Consider the following 19,016-nt stretch of genomic DNA (forward strand, 5'->3'; position numbering starts at 1 on the left):
TGAATTGAATCAATGAAATAAAGTTGGAAGAAAATATAAATATTGGGAATGCTGATAATGAAACTAATAAAAAAGCCATCTAGTACGTGATGTCCTTTATGGAAGGCAATCTCTCACTGAAGACTTGCATGAAACTCGAGGTTCACTTTCCGAAATGACCAACAACCATTCAGCTCCTCAGAGACTAAAACAATCTGTGTTTACATACAGCAAAACCTGGACAAAATACAGAGTACCTAATATTTATACATTTCCACCAGACAAGTGCCAGATCGTGACTAACGCCAATAAAAGGAATTTAACCAGCTCTCCTTGAAACTCTATCTTTGTTGATTCCCCACGATCCCTTATCCTGGGGATTATCAACTACCAGAAACTGAACTGGTCCAGCCACATCAGTACTGTCGTTAAAAAGAGCAGGTGGGAGTCTGGGAATTCCCAAAGGTCTGTCCACATCAGCAAGGTACAGGTCAGCAATGTAACAGAAAAACTTCCCCAATGCCTGGTTGAGTGTGTTCTCAGGGTATGTGGACAATAATTAAAACTGTTTGCAATCAAAGCTACACAGATCATCAATCACCAGGATGCAACGTCTGTATGGATGGTGTATAAATGGGGAAGACAGTGTTGTAGTGATATTGTCACTGGCCTGTTAATCCAGAGGACCAGACTAATGTTCTGCGAGCATTGGTTTGAATTGTAATTAATACAAAGTTAGTCATCGGTGGTGCTGACCATGAAACTACCATTGATTGTAAAAATCTACCTGCTTTACTGATGTCCTTCAGGGAAGGAAATCAGATCCACACACTCAATCCATAGTAATGTTGGTTCAAGGGCAATTAGGGATGGGCAACAAATACTGACCAAACCAGCAACAACCACATCCAGTGAAATAATAGAAAAATGTAGCAAACACTTTCTCAGGGGACACAGGACATTGGGGAGCCCACCCTTCGAGTACAACATACAACTTTAGCTTTCTTGCTTCAGGAAATGGGTAATTGCATTGGAGCCAGTTAGAAGGAGAGTCACTGGGCGGATTGACTCCCCGGGGAAGAATGAATTACTTTGAGGAAAGGTTAGTGCTGTACTCATTGAGTTTTGTAAAATGGGAGGTGATCCTATTGAAATATGCAACTCTCTGTGAGGATTGAAAGTTATGAGCTGAGTGAGTGTGAAGTGGTCTCGACTGAGCATCACAGTTCAAGAAAATGTGTCTCTTTAAGGCACAGATGAGGAGCAATGTTTTCTGTTAATGTCATTACATCTATGGACTTCTCCATCATAGAAATAGTGGAGGTTGGGCCATTAAATATATTCAAGACTGACTCAGACACACTGTTGATGAACAAGGGAGTTAAGGATTCTGGGGGACTGGCAGGAAAATGGAGGTAAGCCACAATCAGATCAGAAACTACCTTATTGAACAGCAGAGCAGGCTTGAGGGGCTGAATGACCAATTCTTCCTCCTGTTTCTTATGATCTTATGTTTCCTACAGCATGGAACCCTTTCAGCGTTGGAAAGATTGCAGCAGCATCTCTTGTCAGGCCCGAGGTTGCCATGGAAATGGCACTCACTGTTGCCGGGCAAGAAGCAGTTTCTGTTGTTCACCCAATTCCAGCAAAATCACCTGGAGGCAGAATGTACTGGGCCTGTGACCTGACTGTGACCTTTTGAATTTGTCTTTTGTTCTTTTCTCCATTCCTCCCTCCACACATCTCATTAGATTCTGCCTGGGACAGAAGACTTAGTCCTGATCTGTCCCTCTGGTCTGCAGAGCTTCAGTCTCTCCAGTGTTGGGTATCTCTGGGACTGTGTAAATTATTCATGAATTCCTAATCTCACTTAACTTTTGTTTTTTCTCTCTCAGAAACAGTTATAACAGCACTGCTTGACCTGTTCCCCAAGTTTCTTCGAACAAAACGCCTTTATTTGACAATTGGTATTTTTTTGGTATCTTATTTCCCTGCCCTTCTTTGTGTGACACAGGTATGTTTTTTTTTAATCATTTGCTCTGTTTCCATACATAGTTCAGGTTAAAACTAACAAGTGTACTGTTAATATCTTTGTACAGCTCTGTTGAGAATACGGTGACTTGTGAATATTGATTCAATCACAAGGTGTTGGTGATAATTCGGTGCATTACTGAGGGAGCAGTGCACTGTCCGAACTGGAGGCTGTTCTGGTCTGAGGGAGCTACAACAGGATGGGAATGTGAACAAGACTGTTCAATTTAGAAACTGGAAATATATTCCTAAAACCAGCACGCCCAGATGAAACAGCAACATATGATCAGGGAGGTTTCAAAAAATAATAAGCATCGCAAGTAACTTGGACAGAAGGATGAACAGAAAGTGTGAACACCTTGCAGAATGACTGCAACCAAGTGTTCACAAGAGGAACTGACCATGCTAAATTGTCCATAGTGTTCAGGGATGTGTAGGTTAGGAGTAAATGCAGGGGAATGTGTCTGGGTGGGTTATTCTTCAGAGGGCCGGTGTGACCTTGTTGGGCCGAAGGGCCTGCTTCCACGCTGTCCGGATTCTATTCTAGGAACCAAGGACAACAGACTCCCTCCAAACAAAGATATGCAAGTAAAATCAATGAACTGTTCATAAATTCATCATAACTGAAAGTCACAGGCAGTCTCAATGAGTTTAAATCGTACAGATTCTAAATGTTGGGTGGTGTTTCTAAGTGCACTTAGACTGATGTTGGAGGATAAGTAGGAGGCAGAGAGAATCAGCACGATGGAGCCGATGAACCTGAGTTAGTCCAACATAATTCATGAATGATTTGGAGATGCCGGTGTTGGACTGGGGTGTACAAAGTTAAAAATCACACAACACCAGGTTATAGTCCAACTGGTTTAATTGGAAGCACACTAGCTTTCGGAACGACGGTCCTGATGAAGGAGCGTCACTCCGAAAGCTAGTGCGCTTCCAGTTAAACCAGTTGGACTATAACCTGGTGTTGTGTGAATTTTAACATAATTCATGAAGAATGTTATAACAGCTGAGAAAGAAACCGAACCTGACTTTGTCGAATTAAAGTTAAATCTGTGAATTTGAGGCGACATTGTTAGTGGTATGAGTGGTGCTACTGAGAGATGGTTCAGGGTAAAACCTCCTGTTACAACTTGCCTTGTGTTCTGTTGAAAGACAGTGTTCAGTCTGAGGTAACATTTATCAACAGCCTGTCTTCTCAATTTTAGCCTCAGGACCAATCCAAACGAAGGCACAATGATCATAACAGAAGCTTAGAAATAATATTAGATTCAATAGTAAAGAGCTTTAACTAGTGTAGATTTTAATCTTATTGTTCATGGGATGTGGGCATCTTTGGGAAGACCAGTGCTCATTGTCCATTTCTAATTACCCCTCAGAAGGTTATGGTGAGGCACCGCACTCCGTGAGGAAAGAAGGCACATCCACGGTGCTGTTTTTGAAAGAATTCCAGGAATTTGGATCAGTAAAGTGAAGGAATGGTGATATATTTCCAGGTCATTGGATCATAGGATCCTATGACAGAACAGAAGAGGAATTTGGCCCATTGAGTCTGTACTGCCAAAAATATATGACTATCAACACTCGTCCCAGATTGCTGCATTAGACTCAGCCTCCGATGCACTGACATTTCAAGGGCTCATCCATGGACTTGTTAAAGTTTGAGATTTCTTGCAATACATTCCAGATCCCTACCAACCTCTGCGTGAAACATGTTTTTCCTCAAATCCTTTCTAAACCTCCAAATATCCAAAGTGCATCATTTCACATTTACCAGGATTAAGTTCCATCTGCTACTGATCTAACCATCTGTCCGATCTGTTTATGTTCTCCTGAAACCTAACACCCTCCTCATAACTGTAACCCACCTAGCTAATTTTTGTATCAACTGCAAAATTACTTATCACCCGCCAACATTTTGGTTTACATAATTTATGAATATCATAAAAAGAGACCAGGCACTTATCCTGCAGTATGCTCCAGTCACACAAACAGACTTCTCTCACCACCCTCTGTATCCTGTCACAAAGCTCGTTTTGGATCCATCTTGTCAAGTTACTGTGGATCCTATAAGCATTGATCTTTCTTCTCAGTTTCCCATGTGGGACCATGTTAGAGTTACTGCTGAAATCCATGTAAATGACATCAATTGCCCTTCTGTTTACTAAGTGCTGGTCACCTCCGTGTACAACTCTACCAGATTTGTTCGGCATGACCTCCCTTTGTGAAAATCATGCAGACCATCCCTGATCAAACCTTGCCTCTTGAACTGGAAATTAATTTTATCCTTCACTCCTTCTCCTCCAATAGTTTCCCCTCCACTGATGCTGGACTTACTGGTCTGTAGTTCCCTTGTTTATCTCGAACACTCTTCTTGTAAAAATGAACTACATTAGCTGCCTTCTAGTCCTCTTGCACCTTTCCTGTTGCCAGAGAGGATTTCAAAATTTGGGTCTGTGTCCCTGAAATTTTCTTCCTCATCTCCCACTGGAACCTGGAATACAACTGTTGTCCAGGACAGGGCGCCTCATGGACCTTGCAGACTCACTCGATGTTGGTTGAATTAAGAGGATCTCTCAGACCCTGTTGTTTGGTTCAGGAGACCCTGTGAGCTCCTTGACGAGAATCTGAGATTAATTTACCCAGGTCTCCCTGTGTGTATCAGGGAAAAGGACAACACAACGTAAGTCCACAGGCAGAGTGATTGATTGATTGATTGATTGATTGCTTTCTTGCTTCTTCTTCTTCTTCTTCTTCTTCTTCTTCTTGCTCTCTCCCTGCCTACAGTCTGAGGACAAGCTGCTCTGTTCTCTGCCATGTCCCTCAGCTGGAGATTGGGGTCAGGTCAAGCCCTGCCAGGGCCGGTCTCTTCTACTTTCCTGGCTGCCTTCTTGAATTATCCGAGTACCTGACCAATCAGGGGCATGGAGTTAATTGGTTTGAATCACCTTGGAATGGCTTTCAATAACTTGCTAACAATGAACCTTATGATGCGTCTGCTCTGGAACCTGAATGTCTGGTTTTTTTGCAGATTATTTTGTCCTCTCCTTTTGAAAAAAGATTGTGAGGCAGAGATGCCGAGATGTCTCTAAGAAAGTAACCATTTAATGAGGCCTTGAGGTTAATTTTAAAGTTGGACCAATGGAAGGAGCCTGGATATAGCCAGCTCTCACTGACCAGGTTCTCAAGTTTTTCTTTAGCTTTTATGATTAGTTTTTAGTTTTAGCTTTAAGCAGAAGCCTCTGAGGCCTTAAAAGAGTTGGAATTTTCAGTCAGAGTCTCCCAGCTGCTACGTTCTCTGCAGTTTCTCTGGATGTTATTTTCCCTCCTGAATTGGGGAAGTACATGTGAGAATCTATGGTCTGACAGGAAGTGGACTGAGAGTGGAGCTGACAGTAAAGCAAGGCTGTTCCACACACACAGGCATCAAGTGATTGGACCTGATGGATCAGAAATGACAGAAAAAATTTAATAAAGGTAAATGCAACATTGTGAGAGTCAGCACATGGAAGGTAGATGTGAAATATACTTTAAAGGGGGCTATGGTAGATTGAGGTCATGGGAGGGGAGAGAGATCATGGGAGTTTGAAGCTGCTTTGTGCATTTCATTACATTAAATTTCTCTCTGAATGTAAGCTGTTGCTGTTTTGATGAATGTATCAATACTATTAGCATCATGGAACATAGACTATTACAGTGCAGTACAGGCCCTTCATCCCTCGATGTTGTGCTGACCTGTGAAATCAATCTGAAGACCATCTAACCGACACTGTTACATTTTCGTCCATATGTCAATCCAATGACCATTTAAATGTCCTGAATGTTGGCAAGTCTTCTACTGTTACAGGCAGCGCGTTCCATGTCCCTACAACTCTCAGAGTAAAGGAACCATCTCTGACATCTGTACTCTTTGGATTAACCCTCAATTTAAAGCTATGTCCCCTCATGCTAACCATCACCATCCAAGGAAAAAGGCTCTCACTGTCCACCCTATCTAATCCTCTGATTATCTTCAATGTCTCAATTAAGTCACCTCTCAGCCTTCTTCTCTCTAACAAAACAGCCTCAATTTCCTCAGACTTTCCTCATAAGACCTTCCCTCCATACCAGGCAACATCATAGTAAATCTCCACTGCACCCTTTCGAAAGCTTCTACATCCCCTTCCTATGATGCGGTGACCAGAACTGTATGCAATACTCCAAGTGTGGCCGCACCAGAGTTATGAACAGCATAATGTTTCCAGGCAGTTAAAACAGGAAACGCAATATTGAGATGCTCAGAGGAATCCATATTAAATCCAACGGGTAATTTCAACTTTGTGATTTCACATGTGGCGTACTAAATGGAATTTTGGTCCCTTTATTTCAAAAAGGATGTTAAATATATTATCGGGGAACAGAGATCAACAAAACTGACTCCACACTGTAAATGAATGAGTAGACCGATTAGTGTTGGATGTTCTGTCGTTGAGATAAAGAAAATCTTCATGACCCAATATTCTCTTGTTTTGAATGTCAGAGTTTTCTAACATTCCGATGTAACAGTTTCTGACTTCCCATTTAATTTTAGGCTGGGATTTACTGGCTAAACTTGATGGATCATTTCTGTTCAGGATGGCTTCTCATTTCAATAGGTCTGGTCGAACTGATCAGTCTCAGCTGGATCTACGGTAAGTAGAACAGGAACAAGACTGAAATAAAATAAAATAATTAAATTCAGAAAGGCTTGTGTGAATCTTCCAGTGTCTTCAAAACTGCATGATAACGCTTTGGGTGAAATGATATTCCTCATCCTCCTTCTCTGAAACTGATGGGAATTCAAATTACCTTCACCCATTTATATTCTCATTTTGGGAGCTTGGGTTTAAAAGAGGCAGTACAACAATCATGTGCGACACGATTCTGATCCACGGATGGACCTGAGTGTTCAGTCTACAATTCCAAATTTTACTGCCAGACCTTGGAGCCTGTATGTCCCTATCTGTCACTTCTGCGTGGATTTTAATCTCCTGCTCGTCTATAGCCATTTATAGAGAACTTCCTTTGCCTCAGAAATGAGCTTCACCCATTCCTCAGTGAAATGCAGAATATCTGGAAGTTCCATCACTATGAAACACAGAAAATACTCTTCTGTATCATTTGGGTGGACGGATAGGGTTATGTGCAGTTTCTCATCAGGTCTGGCTTGTTCTCTTCAGGTTCAGTTAAAAGGGATATTTAGGGTGTAGGTTTGCTCGCTGAGCTGTAGGTTTGATATCCAGATGTTTCATTACCTGGCTAGGTAACATCATCAGTGGCGACCTCCAAGTGAAGTGAAGCTGTTGTCTCCTGCTTTCTATTTATATCTTTCTCCTGGATGGGGTTCCTGGGGTTTGTGGTGATGTCATTTCCTGTTCGTTTTCTGAGGGGTTGATAGATGGTATCGAGATCTATGTATTTGTTTATGGCATTGTGGTTGGAGTGCCCGGCCTCTAGGAATTCTCTGGCATATCTTTGCTTAGCCTGTTCCAGGATAGATGTGTTGTCCCAGTCGAAATGGTGGGTTGTTTTTCATCTGTGTTTAGGGCTACAAGGGAGAGAGGGTCGTGTCGTTTTGTGGCTAGCTGATGTTTATGTATCCTGGTGGCTAACTTTCTTCCTGTTTGTCCTACGTAGTGTTTGTGGCAGTCCTTGCATGGAATTTTATAGATGATGTTGGTTTTGTCCATGGGTTGTACTGGGTCTTTTAAGTTTGTTAGTTTTTGTTTGAGAGTGTTGGTGGGTTTGTGTGCTACTAGGATTCTGAGGGGTCTCAGTAGTCTGGCTGTCACTTCTGAAACTTCTGAAAAACAAACAGGAAATTACATCACCACAAACCCCAGGAACCCCATCCAGGAGAAAGATATAAATAGAAAGCAGGAGACAACAGCTTCACTTCACTTGGAGGTCGCCACTGATGATGTTACCTAGCCAGGTAATGAAACGTCTGGATATCAAACCTACAGCTCAGCAAGCAAACCTACACCCTAAACCTCAACCTGAGCTACAAACCTTCACAAATCTTGCGAAAAGGGACATTGCTGATTGCCAGTTAATTTGTAGATTTGTCCAGGCCCCTTCGACTGATCTTGTGTGTCAAGGTTATTATGGTCACGTTTTGGACAATTTTTCACAATATGTTCGGACGTGCCCTTTTAATCGTGGCCACCAAAATATTTCTTTCAACCTTTCCAAGGTGTTTTCCAACCCTTAGTGTCCATATATATTATGGAATGAATAAATTATCAAATTATTTTCTTTCTCTGGTACGACACATTCCCTTTCGCACAGTATCACAGCCTCTTTCATGTACATGCCTTTTTATTCATTATATTCCTCAGCTTCCTTCGCTTACAAGACTTTTAAGAATTCCTTTTTGTTCTCCTGCTAAATTGGTTGAGGACACTTCTTTCTCTTTGGGTGCTCCTGTTTCCGTGATCTACAGCTGCCATTCTTCTCCAGCTGTTGCCCCTCATTTTGTTAATTCATCTGTTTTTCTATTTCTCTCTTGTGATAACTTCGAATGAGCTTTCACTTTCATCACTCCATATTCTTTCCCTTTCACTAATCAAACCATCTCCCATCCTTGTTCATCTTCCATATAGATCCCACAGCCAGTTCTTCATTCTCCATCCTCTACAGATGAAGAGTCATCAACAAAAATGTAAGGATTATTTGACATTTCCTTCCTGTTCTCCTATTTCTGTCTATCCGTCTCTTGTCTTGGCTGTTCCCTGTGACCTCTTGGCCAGTATTCCCTCCTCTTTGTTTTGATAGAAATAATCCCTTGGTTTCATTTGCTATCACCACCTGACAATCATGGGGTGTTCCCTGGTAAATTAGGTTATTTGCTCACATGGTAGTTTGTTTTAACCCTTTTTACTTCTCTGTTTCATCCTTGTAATCATCGTGTCCATCTCGCAATTCTGTTTTGGCTCACTCTGCCAACGTTAATATGTCTATCCAGCAGCATCTGAATGGGTATATATTCTATCAAAATTGTCAATGAGTTCAACCCTACAATATAGATGAAATTTTGTAATTCCCAGAACGCTACCAATAAATACCTTTCACATGCCCAGGATCCCTGCTCTACTGGCGTGAGCATGTTCGAGGCACAGGCTACCGGCCTCAACTGAGCATGCACCTCTTGGAATAAGACCGCCGATATTGTAGAGTCTGTTGCTGCCATCTCCAAGGAGAATGGTTCAGCTGGGTTTGGGGTTTTTCAGGGCAGGAGCACTCACCAACCACTGGTTTAAACTACTATTGCTTGTGTGTGTTCTGCCCTCCATTCCCATGGGGCATCTTTCTTTACTAACATCATTAGTGGTGTTGACTTTGTAGCAAAACCATCAATATGGTCTCTGCAATACCCAGTCAAGTCTAAAACAAATCTGAATCCCTTCACATCTGTGGGGATGGGAAGTCTAGTTGCTGTTTTAAATTGCTGTTTGTCTATCTTTCTTTTTCGTCGTGTTAACACTCCTCCTAAATAACTAATTTCTGACCTAATTACTTGAGTCTTCCTTGGATTCACTTTTGAGTCAAGCCCCTTTAGCAATTGCAAACAGTTGTCTCTCTATCCCATCCTGTTTTGTATTACCCATTTATATTGGAGAGGCCTGAGATCATCGTGTTGGGTTAGTGCAACAACCCACTTGTTGCCTCAGTTGATGACATATGTGGCACTGGCTAATGTCCCTCTAGTGGCAAGGGCTGGACTTGCATCTGATACATCCCATCTCTCCGGGAGTTTGGACAATCTCTGGCATTGTGTCCTTCTTCACTGCAATTAAAACACTTCCATGAACCCCTGGGGATCTGATCACTCTCTGTGACCGCAGCCGGGTCTTCTCGTTCATGCCTGCATCCCCTTCCTACCATTTGAGAGGGCAGTGGTGGTCCCCTTGGGACTGGTCCCTTTCCTTCATTTCTCCATGCTGCCCCTTGATCTCTAAGGGGTGCCATTCATCCCCCCTGAGCCTTACGTCCCCTGGTCTTCTCCCAAACTCTGCCATTTTCCTCAACACTCACGCCTCAATGTGTGTGTTGTTGGAGGGTTAAACACATCACACACTTTTCACAACTTCTCTGTGCAATGGGACACCATTGTATGCACCCACCGATTGTTAAAAGGTGCATCTTAATGTCACTAGTCTAGCCCTGGGTCAGAGACACTCTGGAATACTAGTCACAGTCTGGCAGCAAACACAGTTCAGTGCTCCCCTTTCCTGTGTCTACACTCAGTCAGGGCTTCTACTGGGTGCCCTCTATTAGCTCCCACAGCCATCAGTACAGCCTCCTATAACACATCTAATGCTCCCCCTCCCAAATTTTGTGGCTTGGGCCAAGCTGACTGAATAATGGGATCAGTACTTGTGATTTCCTCCTCTTCTTTATCGAACCCATGTGTGGTTCGCTGCTTGTGGATAGCTTGGATTAACTCCCAGGGATTATCCCCAGGTTGACAATCTCTCATACACTTGGCTGTATCGCTGAACATCATAAGGAGTGGTACTTGTAATATCTGGAGGGTTGGTGGGGAATATGGGTGTTGCCCTCCTGCCTGTTCTCTCCTATAATGTCTCTATCTGCTTCATACACTTTGTATGTTTGTCTGAGGTCCCTTACACTAAGGGACCTGTGTTGACACATGTAGTACATTCATAACCATTTTTTACACTAAACTGTTTCTTTAATCCTTCTGTCTGCACATGAGCCCCTTTCGTTTCTTCTTCACTTTTCACCTTTTCCCTCATTAATTTCTCACACTGCATATGAAACGGGTTCCTATGCATGAGGTCTGAATCTCTGTGGCTTTGTAAGTTCCTGATCTTCTCGGTCAATCGCTTTATCTCTTCTCTAATCTGAGCTCCCTCTGTTTGCAGCTTCAGCTCTCAGTGCTGGCTTCCTGCCCAGACCTCCACCACACAACCGACTGCAACAGATTTATGCACTTTCTTAAAGTACCTTTCTCTCATACTCTCTTCTGGCAAACTCCAGAGAGTATCCCCATGTGTTTTCGTTCCTGTACCAATCCTACCATTATACTTACACTACTTCAACTGTTTCCCAGCCATGTTGCTGAAATCCCATCCAATCAGAGTGCCCTTGAGTCAACTTTAATGTTACTGTTCTTTTTCTGTCTTTCTCACAATCAAATTTCCACCTTCTCCTTCCCGCACTCACTTTCTCCATTGGGGCTTTGGAAAAATCAGACAGTACGATGTCCAGCATCAGAGTAACTTAAAGCAACTTCTTATCAACGCCCAACCAGGGACGCCAAATTCTGTTGCCCATTTCTGACAGACAACTGTCTCTACATAATTCAAGATACAGCAGAAACACTTAGAATTTGAGAAAACTCAATTAATTTATTGAGAACTTAAATAAATCACACACACGTTTAAGTACTAGAGATATCTCTATCGCTCTTTCACTATCCTGTGTTCTGTGATTAACCTCAAACATTATTCCCCGGGAGAGTTAGCAGCTAGCCAGATTGGAACTCTTCTCAGTATCTTCACCATGCCTCTTGACATAGGGTACCTCCTGCAATCTCTTTGAAGTTCTGCTGACAAAAGCATTTTCTCAGGTTTCTCTATACACAGGATTCTGTGCCAATTGTATGCCTCATTGGGAATTATCTGTGCACGTGACCAATCTCAACTGTCTTGTCCTTATTTGGCAGAGACAGCAGTTACTGATGTCCTCCAACCTTAGCTCTTAGCAGACCTGAATGACTCATCATAATTCTGATCACATAACAGCCCATTGTAAAGCCTCTTATCAGTTCCAGTCATCTTCAGCCTTATCCAACAGCTATTTGCCATTTGACTCAGTCAGTCAGCATTTTCTCCCACTGTGGTTGTGGAAAAACAGAACAAATTCTCCCAACAGTCTGTTTACAGTTCCCCTTCCAGGTAATCACCTTGGTGATTGGGAACAATTTATTCACCCTGTTTGCAATCCTGAATGATCTCTTCCCTGGTTAAACCTGCTCATTAGAGACAGACAGTGTGGGATGGACGATATGATTGTATTCTGCTTTCTTGTTGTTCACAGGGGCAAACAGATTCATCAAGGACATTGAGATGATGATTGGGGAAAGGACTTGGCTCTTCTGGCTGTGGTGGAGAGTCTGTTGGCTTTTGATCTCTCCGTGTTTGTTGGCAGTAAGGAGACGTTACATATTTTAATGATCTAAAGTGACAATGATCAAACTCCAGATAGGCGGGTTACATTCTCGTTGAAGTACTGTGGGCAGATCTGGGGACCACACACCTTCGGAAGGATACATTGGTATTGGAAGGGTTACAACATACTGTAGGTTCACAAGAGCAATATCTGGATTGCAGGGGTTAACTTATAAAGAGAGATTATACCATGTAAGCCTGTTTTCTCTAAACTCTAGAAGGGTGAGGGTTGATCTGATCAAAGTTTTCAATATATTAACAAAACATAGGATTGATAAAGATAAATTATTCCTGCTGATTGGGAATCTAGAATTAGGGGCATAGTTTAAAATTAGGGCCAGACCATTCAGGAGGGGTATGAGAAAACACTTCTGTACACAAAGCATGGTCTAGGCTTGGAATACTCTCTCACAACAGCAGTGGCTGCTGAATCAGTTGTTAACTTTCAATCTGAGAAAGATAATTTTATGTTTAGCAAAGGTATTGAGGGATCTAGAGTAAGGCCACAGGTCAGCCATGATGTCATGATATCTGTGTGGAATGCAGAGGGCAATGGAGGCCCAGTCTCTGGATTCATTTAAGAAAGACTTGGGTAGAACTGTCAAGGATTGTGGAATCAAGGGTTATGGAGATAAGGCAGGAACAGGATACTGATTAAGGATGATCAGCCATGATCATATTGAATGGTGATGCAGGCTCGAAGGGCAGAATGGCCTTCTCCTGCACCTATTGTCTATTGAATGGCCGAAAAGGTTTGAGGGGCTGAATGTCCGATAACTGCTGCTATAGTTGTTTAGCCTTTTTGAGAAATTGATTTGTGCTTTCACTTCATTTCAGGTCATCTTGCTCTGGTCCTTAGTAACATTTGCTCCCCCAAGATATGGACCAGTTGAATACCCTGTCTGGGCAATAGCACTGGGCTGGTGTATGACCATCTTCTGTATTGTGTGGATTCCCATTGTGGCCATTGTGAGAGTTGTTCAAGCTGAGGGCTCCACCTTATGGCAGGTAACTCCTTGATACCTTTCAACAATTGAAGAGCAGAATTTCTGTGATGTCCTCCAAATCGCTCTGTTTGACAACAATTAAGTATCCTCATACAGCAACATAACTATCATAAAACATCCAAAAAGAAATTTGCAGTCATCTTTTACAGCATAATTTCACATGGCTACATAAAAAGTTGCAAATCATATAAATAAATGTTTAATTTGAATGAAGATCAAAATGGAAGTGGACAGGTAAAGCAATTTGGAGCACAGTTCCAGAGTGCAAAGCCTTGGCAGCTAAAGGCTTGGACATCAGTCACAGGACAAAAAATTAGAGATTGTGAAGAGACCAGAATTGGAGGAGGGTAGATAGAACATGGAACATAGAACAATAAAGAGCAGAACAGGCTCTTCGCTGCTCGATGGTACACTGACCTGTGAACTAATCTAAGCCCATCACCCTACACTATCCCATCATCATCCATGTGCTTGTCTAAGGATTGTTTAAATCTCCCTAATGTGGCTGAGATAACTACATTGGCAGGCAGGGCATTCCACACCCTTATCACACTCTGAGTAAAGAACCAGTCTCTGGCATCTGTCTTAAATCCATCACCCCACAGTTTGTAGCTATGCCCCCCTCATACAAGGTGACGTCATCATCCTAGGAAAAAGGCATTCACTCTATACCCTTCCTAATCCTCTGATCATCTTGTTGTCTCTGTCAACTCTCCTCTTAGCCTTCTTCTTTCCAATGAGAAGAGACCTAATTCTCTCAGCCTTTCCTCATAAGACCTTGCCTCCAGACCAGGCAACATCCTGGTAAATCTCCTCTGCAACTTTTCCAATGCTTCCTTATCCTTCCACTAATGGGGGTGACCAGAACTGTACGCAATATTCCAAGTGCAGCCAGACTAACATTTTGTATAGCTGCAGCATGACATTACGGCTCTAGAATTCTCTCCCTCTACCAATAAAACCGAACACACTGTATGCCTTCTTAACAGCACTATCAACCTGGGTGGCAATTTTCAGGGATCTATGTACATGGACACCAAGATCCCTCTGCACATCCACACTACCAAGAATCTTTACATTGACCCAGTATTCTGCCTTCCTGTTATTCTTCCCAAAGTGCATCACCTCACATTTATCTGCATTGAACTCCATTTGCCACCTCTCAGCCCAATTCTGCAGTTTATCCAAGTCCCCCTGCAACCTGTAACATTCTTCCACACTGTCCACTACTCCACCGACTTTAGTGTCATCTGCAAACTTACTAACCCATCCACCTATGCCTGTATCTAAGTCATTTATAAAAATGACAGGCAGCAGTAGTCCCAAAACAGATCCTTGTGGCAAACCACTAGTAACCAGACTCCAGGCTGAATATTTTCCATCAACCACCACTCGCTGCCTTCTTACAGAAAGCCAGTTTCTAACCCGAACTTCTCAATCCCATGCCTCTACATTTTCTCCACCAGCCTACCATGTGGAACCTTATCAAAGGTTTTACTGAAGTCCATGTACACCACGTTAACTGTCCTACCCTCATCCACATGCTTGGTCACCTTCTCAAAAAACTTAGTGAGGTTTGTGAGACATGACCTGCCCCTGACCAAACCGTGTTGACTATCTGCAATCAAATTGTTGCTTGCTAGATGATTATAAATCCTATCTGTTATAATCCTTTACAAATCTTTTTCTACAACAGACATATAGCTCACTGGTCTCCAATTACCTGGGTCATCTCTACTGCCCTTCTTGAACAAGAGCGCAACATTTGCAATCATCTAGTCCTCTGGTACTAAACAATGATGACTCAAAGATCAAAACCAAAGGCTCCAACACCTCCTCCCTAGCTTCCCAGAGAATCCTCGGATAAATCCCATCCAGATCAGGGGACTTGTCTACTTCCACTCCTTCTAGAATTGATAACCCTCTGCCTTACTAACTTCAATCCTTTCTAGTCTAGTATCTTATATTTCATTCTTCTCCTTTTCAATATTCTCCTCTTCGTGAGTGAAAACCAATGAAAAATATTTGTTTAGCACCTCTCCGATCTCCACAGGGTCCACATACAACTTCCCACTTCTGTCTTTGACTGGCCCTATTCCTACCCAAGTTATCCTTTGATTCCTCACGTACCTATAGAAAGCTTTTGGGTTCTCCTTTATTCTACCTGCTGAAGAATGCTCATGTCCTCTCTTTGTTCTTTTTAACTCTCCCTTTAATTCCTTCCTAGCTAATGTTTAACTCTCCATCGCCTCATTTGAACCAAGTTGTCTCATCGTCACATAAGCCTCCCTCTTCCGCTTAACAAGAGAAGCAATTTCTGTAGTAAACCATGATTCTGTTACCTTATCACTTGCTCCCCACCTGACAGGGACATACCTATCAAGGACACGCAATATCTGTTCCTTAAACCAGCTCCACATTTCAAATCCTCTGCATTTTGCTACCCCATTCTATGCATCCTAAGTCTTGCCTAATTGCATTATAATTGCCCTTGCCCCATCGATAACCCTTGACCTGTGGCATGTACCGATCCCTTTCCATCGCTAAACTAAATGTAAATGAATTATGGTCACTCTCTCCAAAGTGCTCACCTACAACTAAATCAAACACCTGGCCTGGTTCATTACCAAGCTCCAAATCCAGTGTGGCCTCCCCTGTTGTCGGCCCTTTGACATACTGTGTCAGGAAACCCTCCTGCACACATTGGACAAAAACTGATCCATCCGACGTACTAGAATTATAGCATTTCATGTTGGGGAAGTTAAAGTCCCCCATAATAACTGCCCTGTTCCTTTCACTCCTGCCCAGAGTAGTTTTTTCTGATACTCTCCTCCACATCCCTGGAACTCTGCAGAGGCCTATAAAAAACTCCCAGCAGTATGACCTCTCCTCTCTCTTGTTTCTAACCTCAGCCCATACTGTTTCAGTAGATGAGTCCTTGTCAGACTTTCTTTCAGCCACCGTTATACTGTCCTTGACTAACAAGGCCACACCTCCCCCTCTTTTACTGCCTTCCCTGTTCTTCATGAAAGATCTAAACCCTGGAACCTGCAACACCCATTCCTGACCCTGCTCTATCCATGAAGTAGACACACTTCAAACCAGCTTGATGTCTGCCAGCACATTCCTGTGACCATGAAGTCCTATCCATGTCCTCCCTACTCTCATCCTCCTCTGCACTGGTAGTACACCTCAGGTTCCCATCCCTCTGCTGAGCTTGTTTAAGCCTACCCAAATAACACCAGAAAATTTCCCACCCAGGATATGAGTAACATCCTGTTTGTAGAGGTCCCACCTTCCCCAGAATGAGCCCCAATTATCCAGGTACCTGAAACTCTCCCTCCTGCACCATCCCTGCGCCAGCCACATGTTCAGCTGATATCTCTCCCCATTCCCGCCTCAGGCGACTGACTGCGTGGAGTTTGCACGTTCTCCCCGTGTCTGCGTGGGTTTCCTCCGGGTGCTCCGGTTTCCTCCCACAGTCCAAAGATGTGCAGATCAGGTGAATTGGCCATGCTAAATTGCCCGTAGTGTTAGGTAAGGGGTAGATGTAGATGTAGATGTAGATGTAGGGGTATGGGTGGGTTACGCTTCGGCGGGGCAGTGTGGACTTGTTGGGCCGAAGGGCCTGTTTCCACACTGTAAGTAATCTAATCTAAGTAATCTAATCTAATCTAATCTAATTCCTTGCCTCACTATCACGTGACACGGGTAACAAACCAGAGATATCTAGGTGAGAGAAATGGGGGAAGTTTCATAGGGAATGAAGGATGAGGACATGGAGAGATTTGAAAACAACAATGCAAATTTAAAGACCAGATGTTGTTTAACCATGTGACCATGTTGGTCAGTGAGCACTGGGGTGTTTGGTGAAGGAACTTGGCATGAGTACAAATGTAACCAGCAGAGTGTTAGATGGTGTCAGCTTCCCTTAGGGCACACTGTGGGAAACCAGACAGGAGTATGGGAGCTTCACCAGCTGATGGCTTGTCAATAGTGTGTTATTGCTGACATTGTAACCTGCACTGTTCCCCACCTTCACATTCTCTCTTACCTTTTCCCACCTGAGTATAATTAGCATTCCAAATGCCAATGGCGTGCATGCAAAACATGTTAAATTTAACAGCAGTAAACTTTTCATTGGTGAAACCTAACATCACCTGATGATGCTGCGGCCAAATAGAGAGTCTCCTGGTTAAACAGGGAGCATCTGTATCACATCCAGAACTTTCCTGTCCATCTCCATCACCCCCAGTGAGCAAACCAGAAAGCAGAAAGGTAATTGGGGTGTTTGTCAAAATCAACTTTCACTGGTAAATATTTCATGTTGCATTGGTTTCAAATTCTTCATGTGTGCATCATCATTATTGATCCCATTTGGCCAAGAGGGTTAAATGTACTCACATGCCTCATGCTTGGCAGAGATTAAGAGGCACTATCTTTTTTTTGTGTGGAAGAAACGAAGTTGTGTCTTGTGTTGATTCTTTCCTGAATGTTGGTGTTAGTGTCCAGTGTTGTACTCACTGCTCAGTGGGACATGGCTGCAGTTGCAGGCTTAGCTGGGCAGGGCCCCTCTTCTATTCTTTGGAAAGGACATTGTCTCTAGTTGTTCTCAGTCAAGATGATTGAAATGTTGTAGGTGAATTCAAATTCCTGTGAGTACTCTGCCAGCCAACATGCAGAGATGAACCTAGATTTGCACAGTTCTGACACTGCCCTTTCGGTTGCTGATTTTCTTACTTTGACTTTTCACCAACCCTTCCCCCACAGGAGTCAGGCCCTTCCTTCATCTCCACCTCCACTTCCCTAACCCTTCCATTCCATACTATTTCATCCTTCTCACCCACTCACAGTTACCAGTGACACGTTTGGATGCTTTCGCCTGCTTCCTTTCCATACCCAGAAGCCTCAGAACTGGGCCCTTAAAGAACCACTCAAAGTGTCAAACTATATGAGATACCATATCACTGTCAGCAAAGAAACTTTTCAACCATCCCGTCCTCATTCTGCACTTGTCTTGTACTATCCCAAAGATATTGACTTGGAGAATGGCATTTCCCTTGAAAAAAGTTCTGTTGGAAATTCTTGGAGGGCTATTCAAATGTGGGGTCATCGCACTTATACAGATTCTTATAGAGGGCTGGTGACGACCTCATCCATCCTCTTGAGCCAGTCTTGTAGCTTGGTTTGTCTCATGTGTTCTGGTCTTTTTTTTAATGATTTGCCTTTGTGTCGTGGACATAGACCTGACCACTTCCTCTGAAATGAATGACAGTCAAGACAGTCCTCAGGTGTGACTTTGTTAGCCAGGCATGAGCTAGTGTCCAAATCATATCCTAGACATTAAACTCTTTTCAAATGCTTGCTGCACTTTAATCTGCCTTTACAACCATTAAATATTTGGAAATGATCGTCTGAAAATTGTGGCCTTTTTGGAAAACTGTTCTCTGGAAAACCAGAAATTTTGCAGGTACTGGACCACGTGGTTACCAGACCAGAGGGAGTCTGACTAGGGAGGTACAACAAGGCAAACCACTGACCTTCTACACAATTGGACACCGTTTATTAATGCACACAACCCCGACATGGGATGTGCAGGTATCTCATCCTCCACTAACATGGCCACCTTGGTAGCACTTTATTAAAAATGGATTCTCATGGAAGAGTCTTCAGGGCACACAAGTGTGTTACAAGGAGGAACCTCCCAAAGGCCTGTGGGGTATTTTGACCCACCACAAACATACCCCTGCGTGTATCGCTCCATCTCAACTCCTGATTAGGA

General features: G+C 43.0%; 1 pseudogene; it reads left to right on the plus strand.

The window, feature by feature from the left end:
• Positions 1-19,016, plus strand: part of LOC140495630 (sodium- and chloride-dependent neutral and basic amino acid transporter B(0+)-like) — an 85,612-nt pseudogene that overhangs the window by 65,368 nt on the left and 1,228 nt on the right.

This window comes from Chiloscyllium punctatum, chromosome 25 (genome assembly GCF_047496795.1).
Source record: "Chiloscyllium punctatum isolate Juve2018m chromosome 25, sChiPun1.3, whole genome shotgun sequence".
Taxonomy (NCBI): Eukaryota; Metazoa; Chordata; class Chondrichthyes; order Orectolobiformes; family Hemiscylliidae; genus Chiloscyllium; species Chiloscyllium punctatum.